Genomic DNA, 26,969 nt, shown 5'->3' with positions numbered 1-26,969 from the left:
CGTAGTAGCACCACAAGTTAAAAACAACGGTGTGGAGACCTATGAAGCAGGGAATAAGAAGGGTTTAATAGTCCCTGTATCGGCACTGAAAGAGTGAAAATGCTTTAGAAGCACTTCCCTTGGCGTTCGGAAAAATGCAAGCTCCTTCTCTTCGGCACTACTGGATGTTGTGTGGCAGGTTCAGGGCGGTCCTCCCGTCTCAAGCATCACTTCGAGGTGTCCTTCCAGAGTGCTGCAAGGTTGCCTTGATTTCTGAGAGGACCAGCTGGCCATGTTTGGGTCAATGAGACTCTCTCGAAAGAAATGTCCCCAAAGAGTAAGGTTTGTCACTTGTGGCGTTGCTTCTGTTGATTTTTTTTTTTTTTTCCCTCTTAATTTGCTGAATGTACTCAAGCATGCTGGTGTTGATTCAAACAAAGCAAAAAGATCTATGAACACTGAGGCTTATGAAGTTTTCCTACCAATTTGTGGTCTTCTTGCTGAAGTCTGATGGCTGGTCATCTGTGAGAGCCAACAGAAGGTTGTCCTGCAAATGACTACCAGCAAAGGACAGGCAGTGAGCTTAAAGGCAATTTATTATTATTTGTAGGGAATCCGCACAAGAGGGGTACAACCTGTATTCCATACAATATATATGGAAGTGTTAAGAAAGTGGAAGTCTGAATTGAGACAGTTCTCGTACTTTCAGCTTTTCTAATTTTTTCAGTATTGAAAAGCTCGGGACCGATTAAGAACAGTGTTTTGATAAAGCTGCTTAAAAAAGCAGCCTCTCAAACTTCTGCAAGTAGTCGATTTTTTTTAACCTTTTAAACCTAATGATCTGCTTCTGGGACCGAGAGCAAAATAATAGTAACCGAGTTCAGTATCCCAGAGGAGGTGCAGTGACAGTGCCACAGAAGGAACAGGTGAGCCTGAGTTAGCTTTGTGGTATTTATAATCTAGGGGGATTGTCTTAAGGCAGGTGTTTTGATTTGTTGAGGTTTTTTCTTTCATCTACTTTCAGGCTGCTCCTTCCATGTTCAGTCCTTCTGAATCGGGTTATTACTGGTCTAACAGAGTTTCGCTATTTATATTTATTTGTGCCCATGGCACATCGGGTGGTTCACAGAAGAGCCCGTCTCTGCTCTGGAGGGTGTACAGCCCCAGACGTCGGCCCACAGTAGACTTTTCAGTGGTTGCAGCCTTTGTGGAGCTCATTCCGTGGCCAGGGATCAGACAGCTGTTCAGCCAGACCTGGCTGCAGTCCTTCCACCGTAACACCACTGCTGGTTTTAAAATCCAAGCAATCCACGTTTCTCTGAGAAGACAGCACTCTGCCAAATTAAGTGGTCATCATTCTAGTACAATTTAATGGAAAACTTTCAGGCTGAATTTTTGACTGTTGTGCTTTTTGATCTAAATCCAGCCTTGTCTTCTCTCTATAATTGCCTAATTCTACTGTTGTTTTTTTAAAAAAAATAATTTCCCAGAGCTGCAGATGTTACAGATTACAGCAGGGTAGCATGAGTTACCAGTATGCCTTTTGCTGTACCCCGCCTTGTGATCCATGTGCTGAGGAGCAAAGAAGTCATATTTAAAAGTCATTAAGAGACACTAACTGGTGGGCAGATGCAATCCCAACAAAACAGATGGATGGAGGAAGCTCATATGAAGCCAGTTTTATCCCACTGCTGTGCTAGGAGCTGAGGTAGGAAACCATGCTCTCCAGGAACAGGGAAGAGCAGCCAGTCTTTAGTGGTGAGACTCTCAGAGGAGGGAGAGGGAGCTCCAGGTAAGAGCAAGGAAGCAGAGGGTCTGGCTTTTGTAGCCTGAAACGGGCTTTTGTAGGCTGAAACATCAGAGACTGTTCCTGACCACAGGACCAGACGAGGTAAACTGGACAAAGAGGTGGCCTGAGTGGGTGGTTTCTTCTGGTTGTCTGAAGAAGTCAGAGAAGGAGGAGGACATCTGAGAAGCCGTGAGTCGATGCTGCAAAACCATTGCAGGCGGTGGGGCACATGCCATTGGCACAGAGTGCCCCGCGTGTTCAGATGTGCCCTATGTCCTCATACTCTTTGGAGGACCGAGGGCTGCTCAGCCTCCCCAGCCAGCGTAGGCACAGGTGCCAGGGACGAGCACAAGCATGGAAACATCCCCCAGAGGATGGGACGATAGCTCCCAGAGCACCCTCCCAGCTCCCAGAGCACCCTCCCAGCTCCCAGAGCCGAGGGAGGTCCCTGAGCCTGGGACAAATCTGCTCTGCCCGACCGCACCAAGCCCTGGTGCGCTGGCGTCCCTCCCTCTGAACGTGGCCATGTAACACCGCGGAGTTTCCTCCCATGACTTTGTCGGTCCATTTTCTAAATTGTAGGCATTTTAGCATCCATCATCACCTATGGCTGGGAGTTCCAGAGTTCACTTTAGTTTCCAGTGAAGAAGTTACCGGTTTGTTGTGAACTGGCTAGCTCCATGTGATGCTTCTTGTATTAGAAGAGGCAACGAACAGTTGTTCTCGCCCACCTTTTCCATTACATACTTACCTCAGTTGTGCCTTTTTGACAAAACTGAGCTATACTTGGTTTGCCTTTTAGCCTGCTGACTTCTTTGGGAAGGCAGAACACTTACTCAGAAGCGAAATTTTTTTATCATGAGATCGTACAGCATCTGCAATCTGCTTTTTTTCCTCCTTCTCCACCTGGTTTGCAAATTCTGCTGGAAAAGTCAGGGTGAGATTCAGGTAGCTGAAGTGTTAACACCGGGGTGGCCAGTCTCCAGCCCCCACACCAGATGCATCTTCTGGCCCACTCGCTCTCGCCTCTTTCTCGGGGAGGTGATGCAGCGAGGTCCGTGTCTTGCCGTGTGGCACAGGGATGTGCCTGCCTGGGGGGTCACCTGAGGAACAGTTTTCTACGCAAGCGGATGGCACCGTGGCATGTGTGTGTGTCCCTAAGCATGGATGGAAGCACACAGTCACATAACAGCAAGTACACGACATGTGCCCCAGCTTCTCAGGGTGGAGAATTGGGACACCTGACCACGCGTTTGACTCAGCGGGGTCACAAACAAATGCTTTTTGAAAGACTTTGTACGAGATGGCTCCATCTGCCCTACCACACCAGAATCTTTGTGTACCAGCGTACGAACGCGTTGGTGTACCGCGATGAGATACAACCCTGTGGTTCATTGTGACCATGAGGTATAAATAAATCACCGACTCATTCACTGAGCCAGTTCTATTAACTGTTAGACTGCCATAACAAAAATTGGGACTAAAACCTTTGTAATCTGTGCGTTATCTGTTGATTACAGTCATGCCTTACAGTCTTGTTCAGTGAACTGAAAGGTGTGAATTGAATGATCTTCCAAACCCTAATTAATTAATTCCTGACTGTCATCACAGGGCAATTTTAATTATTTGGAGCAGCTTGGTCAGCACATGAGGTTGCAAGAGCTCTGCCAGAGTTCTTATCCTCATCACTGTAGGTTTACATGGGCCTTCCTTTAAGTTTCTATAGCGACACCCCCCCTTGCACCCAGGTACAATAGCCACCCTTGGCAAGAGCATCACTAAAAGCTCTTGAACGATGGGGTGGTTAGAACCTGCTGCAGTCCTCTCCAGCTGAGGCAGGAAGGATTGTAGCAGTTCCTCCAGAGCAGATCGGATCAGCGCGGCACCATCCTGACAGAGCCCTGCGTCCCCTTTCATAAACAGGGGGTTTTGTGCTTTTAGAAACACAGAGTGTTTCTTATGAAACACTTTCCCCTAAAATCTTTCGAAGACATTTTGACCAGAGGAACAATTGGGCATATCTCAGTGTAGGCAAGGCTTTTTGTCTTCAGCTGGAGGACCTGCAAGAGAAAAAAAACAAAAGAAAAAAAAAACAACTGGGTGGGAGTTTCCTTAGAAACTCTTCAGAAGAGAAGCCAGGACAAACCCCTTCTGTGCTGGCAGCAGCTTCAACCTTCCTCTGTGCTAGGAGGAGGAGGAGAGCCTGCCCATTAGCTACATGAATCCAGGGACACGGCTTTTATTTTCTGTCCATCTTTTTATTTATTGACTTAGCCCTGAGCTTTTTTTTTCCTTTTTTTTTTTTTTGTTTTGAGTGACTGAGTGGCAGTTGTAGTTCTTTCAGTCTGGATAGCATGTCCCAGGTTACCGTGATTTGACTGTTCAGCATACCACCCTTCAAGGTAGTGAAAAAGAAGAGCAAGACTTTCTCATATTGTCAGCGTGGCACTAGGAAGTTTGAGAGGAGAATGAGAAGTGTGGATGAATTCGTAATATTAGTTAAAAAGATGGTATTTAGTAGGATGAACAACAAGGGCACAGTGGGTAAGACAGAAATGAAGTCATCCCTGTGACTGTCACTTCGAAGTGCCACCAGCAACCCTCGATTACCATCTCAGACCCTCGCTCGCACACTACTCCCGGGGTCTCCAGCAAAACGGATCCTGGCCAGCACGATTTGGTTTTGGGAGGACTAGCAATGAGTGTTGTTATTCTTTTTTTTTTTAATCCTCCAAGGATCCTCCCTTACTCGCAGCCAAGTCGTTGCTTCTCAGGGCTGCGGTGACCAGCTTTAACTCCCAGGCACCCACATTTCTGTGCACCCCGCTTCGTCGACGCCGCGCAGCCCGGCCACCTCTGCGAGCGCTGCTGCCAGCTCTGAGCAAATGGAGGAGACGGTGAAGGTTGAAGGAAGATGGGGCTCTGGAAAGAAACCAGGCAGTGGCAGCTGTCAGCCTCTAAGTGCTTCCCCTGTTCCTTACCGTCTCCTCCAGCCTCTTAGAGCTGCTGTGTGGGAGGAAAGAGCAGCACCAGCAGCTGGAAGAAGGTGGGAGGAGTGGGAGGAAGAAGAGGGAAGAGCACCTGGGGGCTGAGCGCCAGCCTCGCTGTCTGCTCCCTTTCGCAGCCCCCTCCAGCCGTGCTCTTGTCACCCACCTGGTAGCCAAAGGGGCTGAGGAGCTGGTAGTGGTGTGAGTAGCTGGTTGTGGGGTGATCCCCCACCTCCCTCACCGTGTTTCTGTCTTTCTCCATGCTGGGAACAGAGCCATTACTGATACTGAACCACTCCAGCACTGTCATTGCCTTATTCCCTGTGCCTCTAAGTTAATGAATGAGCAGCTGAAGCAAAGATGAGAGAAGTGGTCGAGGACAAAATTATTATTGCCTCCTTTCTGGACATATTTGGACTTGGATTGAGGGTCCGTCCTAGCAGAAGCAGGTAAGAATTGTCCCATCCCAGTACACCCATCCTATCCCACAGACTGTCCCAGTATCTTCCCTGGGGAAGGGAAGGGCCTCACAGCTCTGTGCCACTCTGCGAGCATCAGCTTTCCTGAGCTGCGGCCGCGCTCCCTGTCCCCCTCCTCTGCCACCACAGTCTTGGTTTCCACTGGCTTCTGTTTCCCAGGTCCCAGTTTTTGCCCGGCCTGGCTTTGCGTGCCGGCTTTGGCCCTCGCACTCCCCGGCTTGTGCAGTTTTGTGCCCACACACCCGCAGCGCTGGAGCCTGGGGGTACCCACACACGCCCCCCCCTCCCCGCCCATCCAGGGGGTCCCCGCGTTGGGCCCCGCCCTGCTGACCCTTGGCCACGCTCTGTCTTTCTTGGCCGGGCTTGGCCACCGGGGCAACGCTGGCAACAGCCACGATGCCTCCCCAGTAACCCCAGATTCGGGGTAAACTCACGCCGGGGCAGGAGCCTTTCATGACGGGGTTGGGGGGGGGGGGGGGGGGTGTCGTATCACGGATGCCCCGGTTTGCCCCCAGCCCGCGGGGGGGCAGGACCCAGCCCCTCTCCCCGGCAGAGCTCGGCGGCCCCGGGCCCGGCGGGGGGAGCCCGGGGCAGGGTCGGGGCGGCGGGAGGCGCCTTCGCCCGCCGCGGCCTGCAGGTGGCAGCCGGAGCCCAGCTTGGCGGCGGCGGGGAGCGGGGCCGGGCGGGGCAGCGCCCGCAGCCGGGTCCGGTACGGCACCGCACGGGCTCCCCGTCGAGCCCCGCTGCCGGGCCCGGCCGCCATCCCCTCCCCACTTCCCCCCGGGGGTCCATCGCCTCGGGCCGTAGGAGGAGGAGAAGGTGGGGGGGGGGCTGTGACTCCCGTCGGTGCCCCCCTCTGCCGTGCTCAGCGCCCCCATCCCGGGCCGGTGCTGGTCACCGGGGCGCCCCGCCGGCCGCCCCCTCGGCCCAGAAGGGGGCTGCCCCCCAGGGCCGCTCCCCGCCCGGGGGATGCCCCACCTCTGCCCACGGCGGGGTCGGGACGGGGCGGGGGGGGGGTCTGGTGCGTCGCCGGTTCTTTTAGCGATGGAACCCCCGCCCCCCGTGGCACCGCTGTGGGAAAGCCGGGCTTTGGCGGGGTGTTTCTGAGCCCCACCCCGCAACACGAGCACCGGCTGCTCCGTCAGACGCGGGGTCCCCGTGGGGAGCCTCTCGGGGTGCAAATCCCCCCCCCCCCCCCCCCCACACACACACACACACACACCCCGCTCCCCTCCGGCAGCTCAGCGGGGTCCCGGGCCGGAGCAGGAGCGCCTGGCGGGGGGCGAGCGGTGCCCCGGTAGCCGGGCTGGAAACCCCCGGCTCCGGTGCCAGCTCCGGCTGCGGGGGAACCTCCCGCCGCCCCGCCCAGGCAGCGGCAGCGGGGGCGGCCGGGGGTCCCCCGCGGGCACCGCAGGGCCCCGGGGCGGGGGTGAGGGGGAACCTTCCCCCCACCACCACCAACACTGAAAACCGGGGCTCCTTCAGGCGGGGGATGCGGGAGCCGGGGTGCGGGGGGGGGAGCAGGGAGGGGGCGCGGTGTTAGCGGCGATCCGCTCCCGGGCAGGTGATGCTCAGCGGCGGATTTCCGCGGGGTTTCACCCCTCCGGCTCCGGGCTGTGCAAGGGAAGGGGGTGCCCTCAGGAGAGGTCTCCTGCCCATCCCCGCAGCCCACCGAAACCTTCCTTCGTGCAGCCTCACGCCGATCCGCCCTCCGGGCTGCGTCGTGCAATTCCCTCGCCTTTCACTGTGGGTTGTTGTTTTGGCCCAAACCTTAGTCACGGCTTGGGCTGTATATATTTCACGATCTTTTCTTTGTAGTTGACCCTCCTCAGCTCCTTTCCCAGATCAGTCCCTCACCTCTGCGAGCCCTCCGGCTTCTCCCACCCGCCTGCCCCCCCCCAGCTCCGGGGCCAGCCCGTCGGCGGGGAGCTCCCTGCCCGCCTCTCCTGCCTCTGGAGGAGGCAGAGGCATCATCCAGCACCGCATCTGTCCTGAAACGTCTGTAATTCAGACCAGAAGCCACCTCAGGCTCTGGCAGCTTCAGACCTTTCGGGCTGGATTCGTCCTCGGAGAACAATGACGCCACTTTCTTCCGAAGTGATTCCAATTCAGTCAAAAAACCAAACGGAAAAGTCACGCTCAGGGCTGGGCTGGGCTCAGGACCTGGGAGTGAAACATGCGGTAGCTTCTCATCTGTTGGTCACCAGTCCCGCCGAGACAGGTAACAACCGCCTGTTTGGAGACCCAGAGGGGCAGAGCTGGAGAGGTGGTGGTTTGGGACAGATGGGATTCATTAATAAATCAACAAACATCCTCACCTCAAGTCCCACCACCATTTGTTAGTCCCTGCTCAGAGCCCTGGAAGGTGATGGGAGATGAACTGGGATTTTGCCCCTGCAGGGTGTAGCACAGGCACTAAAAGCTGAAGTAACACAAGCCATGGCCATGGTGGGGACTTGTCCTGCCCGTGTCTATGATGTTCTTTAATATCTTAGGATACGTGGGGGACCGCAGGCTACAGGGTTCTCAGTCTGCCCCCCATTTGCCAGCTTGAAATGCTCTTTAAAATGTATTTAAAAAAAAAAAAATCCAAACACTATTAAATGCAAAGAAATCATGAAAAACAACAAGGAACAAAAGCTCTCAATCCTAGCTGAGCACTGCACAGACAGGAACCTGCTCTGACGTACATGAGCACCCCATAGGGATTAACTCTCTCCTGCCCAACAAAGCCAGCCTTCTAGTTTCTACTTTGCAGCACATTCCGTGTGCTATAAATGTATTTAATCTAGCCAGATAGGGAGATTAAAAGGTACAGGCTTAGTACCTATCTGCAGTTGCCTCCACCCAAAATAAACCCCACAACCCTGGTCCAGGATTTTTCTGCCTCTATGACAGATCCAAAGAAATTTCCCTGGTGAAGCAGGCACAAGAAACAGGCAGCAGAAGTCTAAAGCAAAACGAAAAGGAGAAGCTCTTGGAGTCATTTTCCCCTTTGCTTTCCCATAGTAAATAGGAAGAAAGGAGGCTATTGCATGTCTACTACCAACCAGTTAATATTTACTACCCTCACCCCTTAACTGAGGTTCCTAAAGCCCTTTGCAGCCACTGCTTCCCTCAGTCTCAGGTACCCCCTTCTAGGCAATAGCTGGTGTTGTTAACCCCCTTATTCCAAGAGGGGCAGTGAGCCACAGGGGGGACTTGTGTAAAGCCACTGTACAGGCAGTGCCTGGAGCACAAATTCGGAGGTGGGATTCTCAGTTTTGAGACCTTAACCTTCAATTTCCTCCTTTCCCCAAACCTGCAGTGCCAGACCACTGCAGTATCAAACGTGCAACAGCATCCTCCATCTTCTTGCCATCTTTGGTACCATGTCAGGGTGGAGGGACGTGGAGCCCGCAAGCCTCCAGACCCTCACCTGCCTGTTTAGGAGACTGCCGTTTAGAAACCTGGACTAGGAGATTCACGCTTTTGGCTATCTGCAGTATCTTTCATTTCTATAATGGAGCATCATCGCTGAGGAGGGAATTACACAGAAATTACTTGCTTCAGGTACTGTGTCACTGCATCTGTCCCATGTTTAAGCACAGTGAGAAGGTCTGATGTTTTTCCCAATGTGCCACATATTCCCATTCCATTTTTTTTCCCTGTATCTGGGGGCAATTTGAAGTCTCACTACAGGACCACCTGCACAGGGATACAACCCGTAGCAGGTCTCAGCTGTGACTGCAGCAAGAAAAATTGGGAACAGTGTAGAAAGAATTTTTCCATTGCCATGACAATTAAGGCACAGCATTGCCTAAATGAGCTTGTCCTCACCATAATCAGCAAATTTAGGGTTCTCTTTTTTTTTTTTACTTTCAGGTCTGACTGGACACGACTAGTGTCTTGGTGCCTGGCTGGTATCTGCACGGAGATGTGTACACATCGGCGCTCTCTTTCCATGATAACCAGCTACCGTGGTACAGCCCAGGACCTGAGCAAAAGGCTCACTGGCATCTGAGACAGCAGTGAAACTCCCATGACAGAGGGGAGACCCTTGGGGACAGGTAGGTCATAACAGGTCTGATGCTCTCCTTGAGAAAGCCAAGTGTGGAATAGTTACTACTTTTCACTCTACTGCACTTAAAGAAAATTACAAAAAATAAATTTCTTCCTCAAAAGAAAGGTGGAAAATGGCTTCTTGGGAAGAAGGGATTTATGGTCGGGAATTCCTCATGTCTGCGCATCTGTTTGGGAAATGCAAAATGTTCATGAGCTGTATCCAATCACTTAGTTGAAATCTTTTCCCAAAACACCACCTCTACTTTTCTTAATTCCGGGATGGAACCAATCTGAATCTATACTTTGAGTTCATCCTAAAATGAGATAACACTAGGTTAAAGATGCCTAGTTAGCTTTGCAGGAGTGAGGTACGAGACATTCAGGTGTTACATGGTATGAAATGTATGGTGGACCAATATTGAAGAGGGAATGGCTTTAAATTACAACAGGGGAGGTTCGGACTGGACATGAGGAAAAAAATTTTCCCAGAAAGAGTGGCCAGACAGTGGAATAGGCTGCCCAGGGAGGGGGTGGAGTCACCATCCCTGGGTGTGTTTAAGGTCATTTGGATGAGCTGTTGGGGGATGTGGTGCAGGGGAGAACTTTGTAGAGTAGGGCTGATGGTTGGACTCGATGATCCCAAGGGTCTTTTCCAACCTGAATGATTCTGTGATTCTGTGAATCCAAAAGCACGCCAGCAAGTTTCCAGCTGACCTTGCTCATCAGTTTGCCTCGTGTTTAACAAGTTTGTGCTCCTCACACATCAGTGCAGTGTAGAAGTGTTGGGGGAAGTGCCGTAGGTGTCATCCTGGACTTTTCCAACCCCTTGTCTTCCTCTTGACTGTGCCTAAGGCCCTTGCCCTCCACGAGGATCTGTCTAGGAGCGAGTGCAAAGTTTGAGAGAGAAGTCTCTGAGGGTATTGTGGTATGAGATGGGGGAGAGAAGAGGGATAAAACAGCAAGTAACAATCAGAATGTGAAAAAACCCACTAATTTCAGGCTTGTGTTGCTCAAAAGCCACTGTTCAGCTAAGATCAAGCAGACGTCAGTGTGGTTCAATGTTTCTTGAACACTGCACAAGTCTTAAAACCCCTTTAGTGATCCTAATCACTTAACATTTATCTATAGAAAGTCCAGCAAAGACTGGTTTTCGTATTGGTTTAAGTGTCCTGAAACTTGGGCTTGAAACCTAAAACCTTCCCCATCCATGGCCCTCCTGTTAGTGATGGGACCACAGCATCACAGATCCTCTTAAGGATCTCAAGTTAAAACCCCTTTCTTCCAGTGCTGCTCTTCTTGTCTCCATTTGCTAATTGTGAACATGGGAGCCTGATAGCTGGAGACCTCGTGCTAGAGCCTTACAGATCTCCAGATTACACAGCCGTAATTAAATTGAGGAGAGAAGAGGGAAATTAATTAATATCGAAAAGAAAAAGAAGGAAGGAAGGAAGGAAGGAAGGAAGGAAGGAAGGAAGGAAGGAAGGAAGGAAGGAAGGAAGGAAGGAAGGAAGGAAGGAAGGAAGGAAGGAAGGAAGGAAGGAAGGAAGGAAGGAAGGAAGGAAGGAAGGAAGGAAGGAAGGAAGGGAGGGAGGGAGGGAGGGAGGGAGGAAGGAAGGGAGGGAGGGAGGGAGGGAGGGAGGGAGGGAGGGAGGGAGGGAGGGAGGAAGGAAGGAAGGAAGGAAGGAAGGAAGGAAGGGAGGGAGGGAGGGAGGGAGGGAGGGAGGGAGGAAGGAAGGAAGGAAGGAAGGAAGGAAGGAAGGAAGGAAGGAAGGAAGGAAGGAAGGAAGGAAGGAAGGAAGGAAGGGAGGGAGGGAGGGAGGGAGGGAGGGAGGAAGGAAGGAAGGAAGGAAGGAAGGAAGGAAGGAAGGAAGGAAGGAAGGAAGGAAGGAAGGAAGGAAGGAAGGAAGGAAGGAAGGAAGGAAGGAAGGAAGGAAGGAAGGAAGGAAGGAAGGAAGGAAGGAAGGAAGGAAGGAAGGAAGGAAGGAAGGAAGGAAGGAAGGAAGGAAGGGAGGAAGGAAGGAGGGAAGGAGGGAAGGAAGGAAGACAGGCAACCTAACACCCACCATGACAATGAGTTTAAATGTATGGTGTGTGGCCAGTGACATATGAGTCACTTGAGCCTATCTTTATAAGAGGAGCAGAGTATGAATAAAACACCCAGCTGGCATGGCACCACCGTCCCTGTAGATACATCAGAGCACAGGAGCAGCCTGCGTTGTCAGCTAGAGGCTTATTGTCACCAAGGCCAGTAGAAATCTTAGTCCTGGTGCTCTGGTAAGAGTCATCTTACGCCTCAGCCTCCTATTGCAAGTCTTCCTGGGAGATGTCTTCCATAGCTGGATTTCTCTTCATTGCCTTTACACCCCCATTTGATTTTCATGATCCCAAGAGTTTTCAAAAGCAGTAATAGTAGGTACCTGTGTTTCTTCCTCTTGTAGTTATATTGCCCACAACTCTAACAGCTCTGCAGTGCAGGTTCAACCTACGCTTGCCTTAACATTTCTGGGCTAACAGGGAAGGTGGTTGCCACCTGCCGGGATTAACATGGCATGAAGTTCCCTTTGTGTGGTGTGACCACAGACCTTGGCCAGGCCTATACAGCTTCTTCATTTGGGGCCATGAGTACGGCCAGTGCTGAACCATTGCACTTGCTCTCTGCAGGGTGGAGAGGTCCTCTGTAAAACAGAGACTGCGGTGCAATGGATATTGGCAAAACCTTTAGAAAGGTTGAACTGACATCTGTCAGGAATGACGTTGGTTACGGTTGACTCTGCTCCAGCTAGGGGGGGTAGATTAGATAAGCAATACAGGTGGCCTCCAACTCTGCTGCTCTGTGACAGCCCCCTTAGAAGCATTTTCCACCACCATGAGCCATCACAACCAAAACATAAAGAGGAGGCAAGAGCTTTTTTCAGTTTGGGAAGAGAGCTTGTAGTAAATTAGTGTGCTTCCAAACCTCTGATTGTGTAGATACAGACATATCACAAATGCAAAGGCTGGTACCCTGCCATAATTGAGACCAGGGTCCATCTCATCCCACCCTCTGTAGCCAAGGAGCCGACTAGAGGGAGATTGCGAGGGCAAGATTAGTTTTCCAGAAGTAGGTGGTCTTCTACTCTACGCCGTTCTTTACCAGTGCGCTGACATCACAGCCGTGTTGTGCTCAAATTTGTGGTCAAACCCACTGAGTTCCCGTGTTGTGGCTGACACGGCACTCATGCTAACACACCCCCACCTCCAGCCCCAGGTGAAGAAGCCGTTTCCCTTGGAGGAAAGCCTGGAAGAGGGAAGAGTTTGCTCGAGGTGCCAGATGGCAAGCCCGATTACATCGCCCGGGACGCACTCCTCAGCCCCTAATCCCCGAAAGATGGGGTCTCTTCTTAGTGGCTCTAAATGGGAGTAATGCATGAATTCCCAAACGAGCGAGGGAATTATGCAACCATGAGGCGACTGATCTCATGTTCGTAGTGCTGGGAAGGAGAGGAGCCCTCCCCCGCGTCTTACCCGAGCAAACAGTGAGTGGGGTTTCCTTAATGGGAATCCCTCCGCTGCTTCTCCCCCAAATCCCTAGCTCGTGCGTGTGGGGTGTGCCGCCTGTGCATCAGACGGGCGGAATGAGGCTGTCAACTTATTTTTCATTCAAAGGTTTAGCTGAAGATAGATTTGAACTCCACACGTATATTTAAAGGGAAGATTTTTCAGCAAGTGTAGTAGGCTTAGCCTGAAATGCCCACCTCTATCCACCCCTCTCCCTCCGGGGAAAGGAGGCAGCTTGGTTCTGTTGCCTCTCACTGTATCTGTTTGTAAGAAAGTTGTGAGGGAAAAGCTCAAATATGTGGGCTGAGCACTCCAAGATAAAAAATAACAAAACCAAAAAACCACCGAGATCCTCACAAGTGAGCTGACAGCCTGAGGTTCACCCCAATGTTGGTGAAGACCAGTTGAGGAAGGGGAAGGTCTTTGTCCTTTCCTGGAGGCCTGGTGTGTGTGTGTGTGTGTGCAGGGCAGGCTAAGAAAGCCTCTAGTTGGGAGCTCCCCCACGTTCGCAAACTTTTCAGCATCTTCTGTCACCTAAATTTCATTTACTGAGAGTTCAGAAGCATTTACAAGTCACTGATTTATCTCATCCCGTGACTTCCCCAGCTACTCCTGCTCTGTCCTGCTGGGTAAGGTAGCACAACTTACCCAGGTCAGACCATGGCAGAAGCAAGAGAAAGCCTGAGGAGCATCTGCTCCCGGCGCTTTCCATACCTGTTAGGCCACGTCTGCTCTCTCTGCACGTGAGTGAGGGGAAAACTTGGTGCCTGAATGGGTTTTGCCAGGAGGTAGGGGTGTATTTGCATGTGCAGATCTGATAATTAATAACTGCCATAGCTGGTGAAGGCTAGCTCCCTCCTCAGCCACCATCCCCCAGGGGTGAGAGACCTTTAGACCAGTGTGACTCTGCTGCCCGGAGCCCTGGGTGGAGGCACGTGGCCAGACTGAGCACAGCGGGGACCGTGACTTGGAGGGGCCTTGAAGGCTGCTTGGGTGTCTCCCCCAACCATGCTGGGCCTTGGCTGGGGAGGGTGGCTCTGACCGGTACGTGTCCCTCCACCAGAGAGTAATAGGAAAATTACTGGGATTTCTGCTTCTGTAAACCAGCCTGCCTGTGAAATAGCTAAGCAGAAACGTCTAGGAGAAAAAAAAAAAATTGAAGCGTCTTCTTGATCACATGAAGGGTGTTGTGCTAAGAAGGAAAGGCTGGCTTTGCATCCCAGCAATGCCACAGACTCCCTCTATAGCCTTGGGTGGGTCACCCAACTTTCATCTACCCAGCTATAAAGTAAGTGTAAAGGGTTTTTTCCTTTTGCCTTTATTATTGTCTTTTTCTTCTCTTTCTCTTCGTTTCACGTATTAAGCTTCTTGGGCAGTCTCTTAATACCGATCATGTATAGCTCCTAGCATGTTATGGTGCAGATCTTATTTGGTTGTTTACCTCCTCCCATAACGTAAATGAAAATTCACTATTAAAATCCCTGTAGGAATACTGAGATTGGGAGAGGTTATTTTGGGAAGGACAGGATGGAGGGGGGAAAAAAAAAGGATTTTGTTAAAATGCAGACACTGCCCTTCCTAAGCCAGGCTGAGTTAGCAGCCGAGAATTGGGTAATGCTACTTTTTTGTGTGTCCATCCCTGCTTTCAGCCATTCTGAGATGAAGCTTTCTGCTGCAGTGTATGTTCTGTCCTTAATTAAAAAAAAAAAAAAGGAAAAAACACAAAATAAAATAAACCCCTGATAATATAATTCTTCTCCCACTGCCTGTGTCTCCGCACCAGGGAACTGTGAATAATCTCCCAGTGCAAACAGCCCCCCGTGTAAAAATAGCAACACAACAGCAAACTTCAGGGTAATCACTGCTTGATTTCAAAATATTTGTTCTGCTCCTGCCCTGTCCTTTATCTCTCAGGCCTCTATATGTCACTAAAGCAACATTCGACAGCTCCTCGCCAGGTCTGCCTCCTCCAATGTGCTCCACCATTATTAATGGAAACAATCTCCATCTCGGAGTATTTAAAAATATACCCTTTTCTATATATAGGCAATCTGCGTGTGCTTAACTACTACAGGGCAGAATGAGAGGGACCAAAATATTGACACGCACTGGGTGTGTATAATTTGTTTTGATTCCTGCTCTCTCTCTTTCTCTCTCTGCCAGCACCCACCCCCCCACCCCCCACCTCCATGCCAAACTGTATATTACCCACACACCTTGGTGGAAAATCTGTTATTATTTAGCACGAGGAATGTGGCTGCCACTTGGAGCCCGGCTCAAACGGAGTTTCCTTTGTTTATTTTTCCATCCTCTGTCCAAACGGTGTCAATGAGAGCGGAGCTCACGGAGCTATTTATAGCCTCTCGCCACACTAGGCTGCACCTTGCCAGCAGCAGCAGCAGCAGCCCCCGGGGGGGTCGGGACGGGGCAGGCCATGGGGCAAGGCAGGGCACAGGCCCTCCAGTCGATGAGAGGAGGGCAGGGGAAAGCCTGGAAGGCAAGGAAGGGCAGGGAGCGGAGCAGAGGAGGTATGTGAAGGGCATGGTGGGCAAGGGGGAGAGGAGCAGAGGGCACGAGGACAAGGGGAGCCATCCCAGAGGCTTGGCAAGGGACGGAAGCTGGAAGCATCAAAAATTGTTCTGGGAGACATTTGAGGAGGGAGATGGGAGGCAGCTATTCCCTGGTTAGGATGGGGGCTTTGAGTGAAACCATCTTGGGGCAACCCTCGCCCTGGGATGTGGGAGCACTTGGGAGCTGGTCAGAGCGAGACCTGCCGCTTGGGAAGTGGATGTGGGAGGTGCAGAAACATCCCATCTCACCCAGTACAGAGGGAGAGTTTACCAAAGAGCAGTACTGGAGTTTGTCCCATGGGGAGGGGGCGACTGGTCCAGTGAGAGTCATTACTGGGACTGGGGGGCTCTGGGCTTGTGTGGCCTGTTGCGGCAGGGGACTGGGTGCAGGCTGTGCTCCACACCCCTTCCCTGGCATCACCCCTGTTTTGGGGTGCTGGGCTGTGACCTTGGCTGGAGCAGAGGGGCAGAGCCGTGCCACATGCATGGCAATCCCCCCCAAGAGGGTCTCAGCGATTCCTTCCCAGCTCCCTGAGCTCCCGCTGAGCTGAGCCTTCGCTCCCCGCCGCCGTGCCTGGCCCCCCTTCCCGGGGGGGTCCTGCCTGCCTCCCGAGCCCCACTGGGGACATTTCCCCTCCCAGCCCGTGGGTGGGTTTGATTCATGCCTGGCTCTCTGTGCAGACACGTGCTGGTGGCAGTTCCCTAAAAGGGGGTGAGGGCAACCCACCCACTAGCAGCAGCAGGCGCTGGGGCTCAGCGGGCGCCTGTGTTTTGTTGTTGTTGGCGTTAATAAGCTTGCCCTTGGTGCAGTCTGCAGGGCTTGAGGTGCTGACTAAGGAGCAAAAATCCAGGGACGGGGGGAGCGGGAAGGGGAGCCCACGTTTGGGAATGTGTGTGCGTGCTCTCCCCTGAGCAGGTGTCCGGAGTCTAGGGCCACCCTATTTTCCTAACGAGGTGCAGGGAAAAAGCTGCAGTTTCTGCTTGAGGTATTGCTGGAGCTGGCAGGGAGAGCTGGGCTGGCCAGATGGAGGGATGAGAGGGAGGCAGGGAGAGGGAGGCAGGCAGGGATGGGAGGGGGGAGAAGGGAGCTAGACACCTACGCAAACACAGAGTGAGAGGAGATCCTTGGATGCAAACACAGACACAGGCGTCCTCCTCCTCCTCACATGCCCCTGATTCATTTCCACATGCCATACACGTGACATGCTAATTCAGGGCTACTACAGAACTCCAGGGCGAGAGAGGAACAGGAGAGAGAAATAAAACCCAGTAAGACACCAAACTGCAGATTTTTAAAGGGGATTCGGCGCAGCTTGGCCGTACCCCCGCCCGCGCTCCCTCCGGGCAGCCGGAGGCCGAGGGGAGGCCTCGCCAGCAGCCCCCCCGCCTCCTGGCGCCCCCGCACACCCCCGCACCACCACCTCGCGCCAGCGGCTCCACGTGAGCCCCGCGCACAGAACCGGTGCCAGCGCACAGCCCACCCTTCCCAGGGACACGGGGTGACAGCGGCGGCACGCTCCCCGCCACGTCCCCCCGCCACGTCCCCGCAGCACCCCACGGGCTCGCTCTGCCCTCCTCCCCGAAAACCCGGGGACTTCGGCGAGCTTGAGTCTATATTTAAACACAAGCACGTAAGCCCTACGTGCTGGGGGGCGAATAAGCTCCAAAGAAGCCCGTTACACACCCCACAGATCCCCAAGGTAAATGTAGTCACCCGGCAGTGGGGTAGGAAATGCTGCTCGCCGCAGCCCCGCCTTGCTGCACCCCACTTCCCCACCGCTGGCCCTGCTGCTTGGTGCCCCCGCTGCCTTCGTTCCCAAGGCACGAGAGGCCACTGCCCTGCCTGGCTCCAGCCGTCACATCCCCACTGTGGCAAGGGGCTGAAAAGGAGGGCAGGAAAAATCCAAAATACAGCTCCAGCTGTCGGTGGGCTGGTGTAGCTGTGGCAACATGACCGCTCCAAACCCACGGGGCGTTACACCCAGGTAAGGGAGAGCACAGTTTATCCTCCGCACTTGTACCTTTGCCCAGTTTATACGGCGCTTTCTCACCATCCGCTCTTCTAACGCTGCGTCCAAAATGAATCAATCACCTGGATTCAACGTTTCTCTCGTGCAGAAATAATGTCACTACAAAGAGCTCTGCAGCCCATCGCCAGCCAGCTTCCTCCCACCCCCTGTTTAAGGCTGCATCCATGCAGAGACCTGGAGAGCTTCACCCCCTCAGGTGCTACCAGGTGTGCGGGGGACATGGGCAGGGGAGAGCAAATTTCCTCTTCAGAGCGACTTTCCCCCAGTATGGGTGGGCAGGGACTCTCGTCTCGGCCATCCCAGGTGAACCAGGTCCCTGGTCCGCACCAGAGCAAATGTGGTGAGCAAGAACGAGCTTGGGAGTGGCGGCGGCCAGCAGCAGCAGGGCCAGACCTCTCCCCAGCAACCAAGCAGCACTGATGGGCGCTTCCAGCACCCTTCGGGGTTAGTCTTGACCCCCCCAGCTCCTGTTGCAGCAGGTCAGTCTGGTGGGGGCTCAGGCCTGAACAGTAGGAAATGCAGGTGAAAAGATGCTCTTTCCTTCAAAGGGGCGGGTTGTTGCGCTCTGGGCAGCAGAGGGGAAAATCCCTAGACCTCTCTCCTACACCCCTATTTTCGCTGGCAGACAAGGCAAGGAGAGGTACCAGCAACATCAGGGAAGAATTGTATCTCAGCAGAGGCATCCTTGTATTCATTTACTCATTAATTTAGTGGGCATGAGACAAGGGACTTAGCGGAGTTGATCTCTCTCTGTAGCACGGAGCACCAAAGACATTTTGGGCTGTATCGGATCCTTAGCATGCTTTTGCTAACCGGAGTAACCCTCCCGACGTCTCCAACAGGAGCTCCAAATCCAGCAGGGCAAAAGCATCTTTGCCTTCTCCTGGAGAGCATCTCGTGTGTTGTACCTTTGAAAAGCACAGAGGAGAAATTTGAGTTGCAGTCCTGGTGATTTTCTCCTCTGAACAGGTGGCGGTTACAATTTTTTCTCCAAATGCTGACTCCTCTTCTCTTTTCGGGAGCCAGGGGAGCTGGCCCCTGGCCCCAGGAAAGACATCTTAGCAAGCTGCTTTCTTCTTCTGCGTTCCTGAGGAGGAAAGAGAGATGATCTAGTTTACTGGCTGCTCTAGATCTCCCCGTGTGTGTAGGGGCTTTCTCTGCAAGACTGAATATTTTGAACTGAGACCTGTGAAGGAGAATACACAGATTTAGCTGCCATAGTTTATATTAGAGACTCTCTGCTCGCTCAGGAAAAGAAACCTGTGTCGGTTCGTGCAAAGAGCGAGAGGAGAAGGTGGAAAGCATTCAAGTTAAATATTCCACCCGAGTATTTTAAACTGACAGCCACATGAAGTAAAAAATCCCACAAGCTGTATAAGACTGTGTTAGGCTTACTGAAAAACAAGGCTTTCTGTCTAAGGCAGAAGAAACAAAGGTCATTCATAACACCCACTACCGTATGTATTTTTAAACTTATTATGTCCATTCTCAGAGGCCCTGATCATGATCGAGGTCCTTGTGTGTACAGACATAAAGGTAAGGTGCCGATCCCAAAATGCTTTTAATGATGTAGACAGGCAGGAAGGGGTCGCAAACATACACATGTACAAGTGTGTGTGTGTGTGTGTATTTTATGTCTGGCATCCTGTCTCCTCACAGGATTGCCCGTGGGCCCCACACTGCTAGGCACTCCCCCAAAAGTGACCTGGAAATCCCTGATCAAAGAACGTGCAACGGCAAGTAAAGACCAAACCGATCCCAGCGTTTAGTCCGAGCCAAACAAGCTGCCACGCACCCCCCAACGTGGCAGCTCGGGAGTCCTGCCTCTCCCTGTCTCCGGTAACCATGAGACTGCACTCCTTTCCACATTTGCAGGAACAAAGATTTTTATTTTTCGTAATTATATTAATACCTGTTCTTCCCTCATGCTAGCAATTTGGTTGATTTCTTGTTTATTGCTTTTCACCTTCTACCATCAATAATTCAGCCACATAGCCCCCAGGAGGTGGAGAACTAACTACTCCTTTTACAGAGGCTTGCCTAGGAGAGATGTGAGAGTGGGGATGGGAGCCCCGGCATTCCCAGTTCCTAACCCCAGCCACAGTCCCAGACAGCAATCCCACAACCTGTGACGCCGGGGCTGTCGCTGGCTTTGGGAGGTTGGTTCTGGCTTCTGTCTCCTTGGGTTTTGCTGCAAATAACAACTGCAGGATGTGACCCTCATTGTAAACGAGGTCCATGGGCAGGTTCAGCACTGTCAGCCTTGCCTCTGCTCTGGTGGGTGCACTTTTGTCTTGTATTTCCCAAATCAAAGTGTTGTACCCAGGTCCTCTCCGGATTCCCTCTGTGGGTTAGGTCATGGGCTTCATTTCGGTTCTCAGTAAAAATGGTGCTTGCTACCGTAGCCGACCCCAGAAAATCCAGTGTTAGGGGCTGGAAGGGGTGAGGGGAGAAAAGGCTGTGAACAATCAGCTCCACTCGTGCTCTCTAGCTGGTGTCTGAGCCATATAGGTCAGGCAGAAGCCATTTGCTGTGCGGTACCTGCTCCACGGATGAACAGGGGACTGCGTTCTGCGTATGTCTCGGCTGCCTTGCTTTTCAGTTCGATTCAATTAGCTAAACTCTTCTTAAAACCCTGTAGAAATAAATATCCCTTCACTCCTCAAGCAACTGCTTTTTTTTTTTTTTCCCCCTTTTTTTTTTTCTTGCACGCTGTCCTTTCAGCTCATCATTCAAATACTCCGGCCACCTCTTCGGGGGTGCCGTGGGCTATTTTTAACCCATGTGCAGGTTTCAGCAGAAGCCTCTCCTTGCCGGGGTGCCCCCACCGGGGTGCAGGGGGGGGGGCTGGCAGCGTGGAGCAGGGAGCGAAGGGAAGCCACAAGGGGGCATGTGCTCTTCTAATTCATAAAATGTGCCTTCATTGACAAAAATGCTGAACAATTGGTGAATGGTGTGTGCATAAGTTAATGCTGCTGGAGAATACACGGGTAGTGACGGGGGAGCTCGGCGGTGGGGCTGGTCCCCAGGGAAACGGGGAGATGTGAAGGAGCGGTGGGGGCCTAAAATGCCCCTGTGGCCTCTTTGCGGCTCTCTCCTGCTAAAGCTGGGGAGGGGGGGGCAGTCAGAGAGCCTAATTCTGCTCCCAAACTCCATGGAAAGTAATGCCAGTGGCAACGCCAAAGCCAGGAGGATGTAGTGATAGCCAGGCTCGAGCCTTAGCTGGCTCTGGGGGTGCTTTGTTGGGTTTTTTTAAGGTTTTGTAGCAAATGCACTCAGCTGCCAAACGTTTTTAATTCTTCCGCTAGGCAAGACGGGAGAGGAGACTAATGGCTAAGAAGAATATTTACACACAGAATATTTATTTCTAAGCAAACTCAACGTCCACCTCCACCTCCCAGCCCGGTGTGACTGAACCCAGCCGCACGGCGGTAAGTTCCCCAGCTTCTGCTGTTCTTCCTGCCCTCCAGCACTGTGCCGGGGTTTGGGGGGTTGCGCCAAAGGGCAACCAGAGCAGAGGGAAGAGAGTGGGGCTGAGCACTGGGCAGGGAACCTGGACCCCTGGGGATGGCTTAGCCCAGCTCTGCTATGGTGTCATCAGGTGCCTGCGAGTGCTCTGCTCAATTAAAGGGCTAGGAGCTGCTAACGACCACTGCAAAGTCTTGCTTTCAAACAGATTTCCCAATGTGTTGCATAAAGGAAAATACGAGATGAGTAGAAGATTTTCCAGCTGGGCATCTCACAGTAAATAGTTGTTTTATTGGCTTTTTTAAAGTCCTATCTTCTCGACCCAAAATGCAGCCAGATGTGCTGGGAGTCAGCTTATAACTTCACAGGATAGGAATCAAAATGTGCAGCTCACCGCCTGTAATTCCAGCGATGGCAGTGGAGCTCAGCCAAGGCCCGATTTGGCAAAGAGGGGAGGCCAGGGTGGTCCTAAGTGCTATCAGCTATGGGTGAGCACCCTGCAAGTTCGTGCCCATATGCCACAACTCGTCCCCTCCAACTGTCAGGGCAACGCAGTCGGACCTTCACCCACCGTGGGCTGGCACCAGCCGGCGTTCGCCCTCGAGGGCTCTGCCACCAGCCGTTACGGACAGGGTTGTGGAGGGCGAGTCTGACCCCGCTCCCTGCATTATATCCTGCCTCCCTTTCCTCTCTTCGATGGCGAGGGCAAGGGAAAAAGCCAGGCAGAAAGAAAAAGCACCAGCGCTGTCCCCACAGCACACGCCAGGGAGATGCTGGATTGCTCCATAGTGGCGAGCTGGTTTGTCACAGGGAGCACCTCCTCCCGTAACCAACGCAGGGGAGGACAGGGCCTACAGCCACCGTTATACAGTGATTCAGCCTTCGAGCCCCTTCATCTCCCTTGTAAAAGGCAGAAAGCCCCAGTCATGCGGGTCAGAAGGTAACCTGGCCCTCTCTCCCTCTCTCCCCCTGCACAGGTACGAGCAGGACGTAGGTGCTGCAAGGTTTTATACAAAAGGGAAGAGGGGAAGCAGGCTGGATCTACCTGTGGTGTGAAAGAGATTTATCTCTTGAATGAGTTTGCCCAAAATGGCTTCTCTGAGACTTCGAGCTACAACGCAGTGAAGGTAGAAATAAACCTGCAAAGGGCTTTCTATCCCAAACAACGCTCTGACGCAACAGTGATGTGCACGTATGATAAAATTGTTGGGAAGATCAGCAGAAACAAACCCAGCCTGAAGTATGCTAAAGCCTGGAACATCCTATCCAAGGCTTCTGCATAGGGGTCTCCTGTGTGACTCTTTCATGATGCTGACAGCAACACCACACCATCCAACATTTTACGTGTGGCACAGGCAAAGCTTTGGGAAGTCCAGTTCACCCCTGGGACACGTTTGGTTAGGCAGGATGCAGGATGGATGCCTTTCACTGTGCTATCAGGGCTTTGGTAGTGCCTGAGCTGATCGTGATTCTGGTTTTGTTAAATTCCAGATAAATCCCCCATCCCTTGGACTCCTTGCACTCTGTGCAAGGACTAGAAATTTCCCTTAGGACTTCAAGTTGTGAGGGTAGCCCTCCCTCGCATGGGAAAAAAGACATCTTCCTTTGACCTGGGGCTAGCCACTTGCTCCTGTGCTCTGATGCCTGTGTAGCCTATGGCCTCTAATACCCCTAAACCCATGTGCCATGCAGCCTAATCAGACTGAAAATCTCCTGCTTCTTCCAGGACTGAACCTTCTGCAGTAAGTACTAGTAGTCTTTACACACAAGATGCCAATTTGATTAAAAAGCAAGATGTGTTTGACCCACATACAGTTAAATTTGGTAACTGCCTTGTCCATCCTCCCTCGCTGTTTCTAATTGTTCTTCTTTGTATGGTTCCTCATTTAGACTGCAATCTCCTCGTGTACAGGATGCTCTCCTATACTTGACCGTGAAGCACTGTGTGCACTGAACTGCTTTTTTTCACCATTATTTAGTGCTCGGAACATTTGTTGCTGCACAGGTAGGGTGGGGTCTCCCTGCTCTTCTAGAAAACTCCGATATTCACAGGACTGCAATGTCTGAGAAGTCAGCAAGAAAATGCTAAAAGAAATATCCCTCCCCAGCACAATCTTAACTGTGCCCTGCTGGCATTAGCTCCTGGGAATGGCACGACAAAAAGCGAGGAGCCTAATAAATAGACCTTGAGCCACTCTCTTTGGGTGTGCTATTATTAGAATCACAGACAACAAATTGGAAATCCAGCATTTATCTGCATCTATTCTGAGTGTATTAACTGTGTTGACTGTAGCTGTATTGATTATCCGTTGGAGCGGCTTGGAAAAGCTGATATCATGATACAGTGCAAGGTCTATGTTGAGAGCTGGAGTTCAGGTTATTTGGTTTGCCGGCAGAGGTTTGGCCGTAGTAATCTCTTGCTGCAGGAATCGTCCACAGCCTGGTGGTGTACATCGGTGTGATCTCCTGGTCGTTAGGAGAGGTGAGCAAGGCCATCTTGCAGAGTGAATCTGTATAGAAAGGGAAAAGCCAAGATGACTTTTAGTCTGACGTGTGTAGGCTCAGCACTTGAATGTAGGCCAAGCCTAGCTCGCGCCTGTTTGCTGTGCGTGACCTTCCCCTGCATTTTGCTGCAGCAAGGGAGACGTTAGACTTTGTCCAGGAGTCCTCCATGCTCGCTTCCAGTGCGCCTGCAGTGGTGGGTGAGGGAGGGTGCCAGTGGGCGGGTGAGGGCCCTGTTGTGGCCCAGCGCCCAGAGGGCACCGCTGAAGTTGCATTGCGAACAGCATGTGTGCGACACAATTCTACATCTCCGGGGTTTCCATGCTTGCTTTCAGCCACTCTCTGCTCCTCTACTTCCTGAAAGGAAATTAAGGAAATTTAATTCCCTCTAAGCAAAGTTTTGGAACATCCAATCTTCTTCACTTCACACCCTCCCCCCCATAAAAGGACCTTTTCCCTGCCCAGAGCCCAGCTGCCCACACTGCGTTTGGTTCACTGCGTTGCGCGCTGCTTCCCTCTCCTTTATCCTCCTGTGTTTGCAGGTACCAGCTTGGAGTGCCAGAGAGGAGCTGGGCAAGGACTGGGAAGTAGCCTGGAGCCACTGAGCACCCTCTGAAAGGTGGAGAGGACAAATGTGAAGGGAGCACGTACAATGAGCAGGAGACCTGAAACCAAGCACTTCCAAGCCCCATGAGGTATGCGTGTTGGTTGTGAAGTTTGTGAAGCCAAACTGCTCAGCTTCTCCCACTCCTCTTCACTGCTTTCATCCACCATATTCCTTCTGGCTCTTTTTACTCCCCTACAGTGTCCCAGTTCCTCTGAAATCCCCTCCATTACGCCCAGACTTGGTATCTCCATGTCTTCTGACATGCTCCTCTTCCTCTCCATGCGTGCGCTGTTTGCAGCTCTCCTCCCACCGTCCATCTCCACAGCTTTACCCTTCTCCTTCCCACCCCACTCTCGGAGGTAATTTGAGAGACCAAGTAGGAGCGTGGCAGCGCTGTGAGCGTGATTGTACCAGGCGCAGGGTGGTAGGACAGAGAATGAGAGCCAAGGTCCAGCCCCAGGCGGCTCCTGGTGCGTTGGGAAGGGGGTTGGCAAATTCAGAGCTTCATTCTTGGTTGAACGAAAATGTCACATGAAGGAAAACACTGTCTGCACAGCTCCGAGTGGCTCCGGCTTAGAGCCGGGCTCGATGCCCAGCAGAAGGGCAGTGAGATGGACACAGATTCCCCCCTGACTAACATATTCTGCTTACACAGCAGGAAGGGAGTTTCTAACTCGCTCTCTTCACTGCCTACCTGTTCTTCACGCTCCACCAAGGCTCCCAACACATTTCTGGGGCAGGGCCCCCGCTCTACTCCCTTGCCTTTGTTTCTTGCCACCTTTTAACCCCCTCACTCTAATCCCTTTCACCTCTCTGGAGCCCTGACCTCTCCCCCAGACCCTTCTCCTCTCTGCACCCACCCAGCCCCTGTTCAGTCAGTGCACATGCTCCAGAGCCTTCTCTCTGTTCACCACCACCCCCACCCCCAAGATGTAAAAAACTTAGTCCAGAACAGTTTGGGCTAAAGGGATTTTGTAGCAGTGACTTATTGGGGCAGATGACCAAGTTGCTGGTTTTTTAACTGTTTTCTACCTTCCCTCAGTTAGTCATTACTGATTTTTCCTGACTACTTATGTTTCTAGAACAAGATTGAACTGTTTATTTTTAGAGAACTCAGAAATGTTGTATTGAAATGAGAGAGGGTGGGGTTTGGACAAAAGGCGCCCTTGTAAAATGCGAGAAGCGTGTACATCACTCCGCTCCCAAAAGCTGTCAAGAGAAGGGTTGTTTAGTCTGAAGAAGAGGAGGCTGAGGGGAGACCTCATCGCCCTCTACAACTACCTGAAAAGAGGGTGCAGAGAGGGGGGATGAGTCTCTTGAACCAATTAACAAGCAGTAGGACAAGAGGGAATGGCCTCAAGCTGCACCAGGGCAGGGTCAGACTGGCTCTTAGGAAGGATTTCTTTCCAGAAGGGGCTGTTGGGCGTTGGAATGGGCTGCCCAGGGAGGTGGTGGAGTCCCCGTCCCTGGAGGGGTTGAAGAGTCGGGTCAACATAGTGCTGAGGGATCTGGTAAAGTTGGGAACTGTTACTGTTGGTTGATGGTTGGACTGGATGATCTTCAAGGTCTTTTCCAACCTAGACGATTCTGTGATTCTGTGAAGTCACCCATGCGGTGCACGGGTGTAGCTCAGGTTCAGCCAACACCCCCTGTCACCTGGTGTCACCTAGTTATTTTACCAGCAAGCTGTCTGGAAACCTTCTTGCCTCAGCGCGTGCCTTAGTGCCCATGTGCACTTCACTTCCTTTGACTCAATAGTTTGCTGTAAGCTGATGTGGGGGCTCAAGCTCAAAGGTCAGTCGGTTTTGCAGTAGGGTGTCATCACTGGGTGCTGAGCACCAGCAGAAACGAAAACCAAAGAATGGACCGGTCTGAACAGGACCAAACCATCTTTTGCAAAATAATAATAATAATAATATCATCAGTAACACAAAGATGAATGAAAGCATGAATGAATGATTCTTATAATGGCCGTGCTTTCATTCTTCCCTCTGATTTTCCCCTCGGACCTAAGGGTGGAGCCTCTGCGCACGCCGATGCTGAACTTGGAGTAATCAGCAGTCTGCAGATACAGTTGCAGCCATAGTACGTGTGTAGCCGTGACATGGAAAGAAGTGACACGTGAGGTGCCCATCTGAGGCAGGCTGCGCATCCACAACTTCGTGCTCAAATGACTCCGAATTTGCCCCCAGTGGTGTTAGCCAGGGCCTCTGGGAGGCTCATCAGCATCGCAAAACTCAGATGGAGCCTAGAGATAGCGAGGGGCGTCGCACACTTCCTCGTTAAGCAGAATATGATGCTCATTCTTACCACAGCCGAGCAACGCACCCTCTCCGGGACAGATCTGAACGTATACGGTGCTGAAGTGTTGTAAATGGTGTACCCAACAGTGCCTAGCTGCAGTGGTGATTAATCATTTAGGCCCCGATCCTGCAAACATGCATGAGTTTAATGTTACTACTATGAGTAATCCTCTTGATTTCAAATTAGATTAGTCACAGTCTTAACACTTGGCACGTGAATAAATGTTTGCAGGGCGAGAGCCCTATTTATGGCCTGATCTTGCAAATTATTACTGTCTAGCACAGTGCCTCTGTTCCTGAATAGTTTCACCGATGCAAAAAAAAAAAAAAAAAAAGCCTCCAACACTCCCTTGAATTGTGATCGTTGCAGGGTTAGATGTGCCGTGTGGTACGTATGCACAGCTCTGCATAGCGCAGGTCACGGGTAGATAGAGCTGTATCTTGCCATGGGTGTGTGCCTGCTGGAGGCTCTGATGCAAAGCACTCGGAAGCCGATCGCCGTCGATGTTTTTTACTGTCCTTTACCACTGGTTCTAAGATTTAGGTCTTCCATCTACAGTGTAAATGGAATTTTTCTCTTATTTCTTTTTAAAGAAAGCAAGCGAGATTAAATCAGTTTTGCTAAGTTAGGGTGAAGACAATAAGGAACCCAATAAGCAGCTTGCAAATTTAAA

General features: G+C 51.9%; 1 long non-coding RNA gene across 1 annotated transcript; it reads left to right on the top strand.

Annotated features, from left to right (window-relative positions):
* Positions 1-15,294: 15,294 nt before the first annotated feature.
* LOC141935876 (uncharacterized) lies at positions 15,295-26,545 on the top strand. The gene is made up of 4 exons (XR_012626653.1): positions 15,295-15,343; positions 20,724-20,846; positions 23,928-24,080; positions 26,007-26,545. It is a non-coding gene; the product is annotated as an uncharacterized LOC141935876 (long non-coding RNA).
* The last annotated feature ends 424 nt before the right edge of the window (positions 26,546-26,969 follow it).

The sequence above is a fragment of the Strix uralensis genome, chromosome 29 (genome assembly GCF_047716275.1).
Source record: "Strix uralensis isolate ZFMK-TIS-50842 chromosome 29, bStrUra1, whole genome shotgun sequence".
Lineage (NCBI taxonomy): Eukaryota > Metazoa > Chordata > Aves > Strigiformes > Strigidae > Strix > Strix uralensis.
This window is presented reverse-complemented; position numbering and strand designations above follow the sequence as displayed.